Here is a 2735-nt window from a genome sequence, read left to right on the forward strand (position 1 = left end):
TATTAACTTACAGAGTAGGCTGAGAAGCACGTCTTCTTTTTATCTTTCAAACATAAGATTTTTATTAAAAGTAAAAGGATGAAAATTTAGTTTATTAAACTAATAAAGTGTATGTCGTGGTAATTTGATTTATAAAGTAGTACATCGTACAAACGCACTTTCAAGTAGTTCCATGCGTCGCTAATTTCACTAAAATACAGCTACAGATGGTAGGTTTAAAAGTTAACGCCTGTTAAGAACAACAGAACGTATAATGCATGTTAACTGAGACTCAGCTGTCATAGGAGGACAACGTGTTTGCGCAAGTTTCATTATGTACTTCAAATGAGCATAGGGTTGCTTTGTCCGCCATGTTTCGAAGATATTTATATTTATAATACACGCTGTCGATTTTATTACAAGCGTCAAAAAATATTCTTATAATTCTGGGAAAATGCTTTACTTTGCCGGTTTCACAAATCAAGCAATGGTTTCACTTTCAGCAATTTCGCTTTTCTTGAAAGGGAAATTTGTTGTGAATAAGCCTAAATTTCCAAAAGATTTGTGTGATGTCATGGAAGACTAAGAAAAGTAAATATATTTTTTATTAAATTATGATGTATTATTTAATGTACTTTGTCAGTTGATGTAACGTTACACTCGCGAAAATGTTTACTAAGTGCAAGAACACTGGGCAGGTGCCAGAAGATGGCTAATGATAGTAATGTTACACCTAATTCTACTTGTAACTTCTACCGTTCTAGTTCTAAATCTAACTCTAAGGGAGGTGATGATTGTCCCAGTAATTATAGGCTTATTACTAGTATTAGTTTGCATCGTTGGTGGTAAAAGTTTCTGGAAAGCCTAACAAAAGATGCTTTGCAAAATCATTTTGAAAAGTTTAAACTTTTGTTGGACAGCATGGTTTCACTTTCACTAGAGCCAGGAGAAAATGTTGTCTTACTAATCTTTTGACAGTTTTTGAAAAAATTCTGCTTATGTAGATAAGGGCACTGATGTAGTTGTGGTGTATCTGGATTTTGAGAAAGCATTTAACAAGATGCCACCTAAAAAGTAAAAGGCTTGTTGAAAAGTTATTTCTGTGGGTGTGGGAGAGATAGGTTGGTTCATTGAATAGAACACTGGTGGCTGAAAGAAAGCACAGAGTTATAAATTAATCTCAGTCAGACTGGATTAATGTCACAAGTGGGGTACTCCATGGCCTTTTTTGATTAAATTTGTGGTATAGATGAAGGAGTGGTTAATAGATTATGTAAATTTGTTGATAATATTAAAGTTTAGGATATTGCTTACTGTTAGATGGATGGTGCTGCTTTACAAAAATATTTGGTGAGTTGTGTGAATTAATGGCAGATGGCTTTTAATCATAATAAATGTGAGGTATCACAATTTGCGTGTGAGTATAATTTTGTTGAAATTAACTTTAACAATAACAGTGTTATGGAAGAAAAAGATCTTGGTGTTTTGGTTGATCAGTTGCTTAAGCCATCCAAGCAATGTAGTGTAGCCAGTGGTAGGCCAAAGAGAGAATTATTGAGTACAAGTCTAAAGAGGTTACAATATTATTGTACAGATGTTTAGTTAGACAGTGTTATGTCTATAGACCTAAGACCATTGGTCCTAAAACAACTGGTTTCTTCCTTGGGATGGGGGGCAAGGGTTTACTGTTGTTCTGTAGTGAGTTAGTAAGTTGGGAAAAGCAAGTAACAAAGGTTAGTAGTAATTCAAAAAAGTGAATAGTCCAGAAAAGCAAGTAATTAGTTATTCTTTTTTTGATTATCATATATCAAGTTGTTAAAAGAACAAACAGAGGGCATTTCTTATCCTTCTTTCAGTTATTTAATCAGTTCTGTGAAATAATTGCAAGATGATCATTCAGTGTATCTTTTATGTGTTATCTCTGATTTGATATTGTTTAAAGTAAAGATACTTCTCTCTCTACTAAGTAAAATCAGTATTTTGGTCTTCATCCCAGTAGAGACTGTGGTTATATCTAATCAATGGTTACATTAGAATTTCTGTATAAATCTTGAATGTGTTCACTTTATACACCACAAAGCATACATGGTATTTCCATGCTTTTGCTACTTGCCTTTTTCTTTTCTTCCTTCTTTTTTATTTCTCTTGCTTTCACATGTTTAGTTACACTCGAGAATTTCACCTTATGTTAATATAATGAATTCCTATGAGAACCAGTGGACCTTAGGATCAATGGAACCTAGGACTAGGGGTGTTTAGGACTATGGAGCAGTTTGTAATTGAGCCACATTTGAAGTACCATGTTCAGTCTTGGGATCCGTACCTTAGAAAGGACTTAATTGTTGAAAGGATTCAGATGAGGGCTACTAGAATGATACCTGGGATGGATAGTTTTTCATGCAAGAATAATTTAAGATTTTTGAAATTTTTCTCTTGAAGTTTTAAAGATTATTTATAAGGGAATTGGTAATGTTGATGCATCTCCTCTTTCGTACTTAATGGGAAAATGGTAGGATTAGGGGACAAAAATATAAATTTTGGCAAGGTAGGAATCACAGGATGCCGCTCAGTGGACCCTGGACAACCTACTGCATATTATACCCTCCTTTGGGATGCAATTCGCTCCCTCAAAATGTAAAGTGTTACTTCAGAATATTGATACACTAGCGTCGCCCCTTGTGCTGGGAAACGAGGAATTGAGCGTGGTGGATCACTTCACTTACTTGGGAAGTTGCGTGAGCTCGGAGGGAAACCTG

General features: G+C 34.7%; 1 protein-coding gene across 2 annotated transcripts in view; it reads left to right on the forward strand.

Moving 5' to 3' along the window:
• The first annotated feature begins 245 nt into the window (after positions 1–245).
• The window catches only part of LOC106469606 (serine/threonine-protein kinase MARK1-like), an 83838-nt gene continuing 81348 nt past the window's right edge, over positions 246–2735 (forward strand). The window contains exon 1 of one of the 2 annotated variants that reach the window (XM_022398183.1): positions 246–570. The gene's annotated coding sequence lies outside the window, so the exon portion shown is untranslated. The remainder of the gene's footprint in view (positions 571–2735) is intronic. The other variant, XM_013930109.2, reaches the window with a different exon arrangement.

This window comes from Limulus polyphemus, unplaced genomic scaffold, assembly GCF_000517525.1.
Source record: "Limulus polyphemus unplaced genomic scaffold, Limulus_polyphemus-2.1.2 Scaffold3568, whole genome shotgun sequence".
Classification (NCBI taxonomy): domain Eukaryota; kingdom Metazoa; phylum Arthropoda; class Merostomata; order Xiphosura; family Limulidae; genus Limulus; species Limulus polyphemus.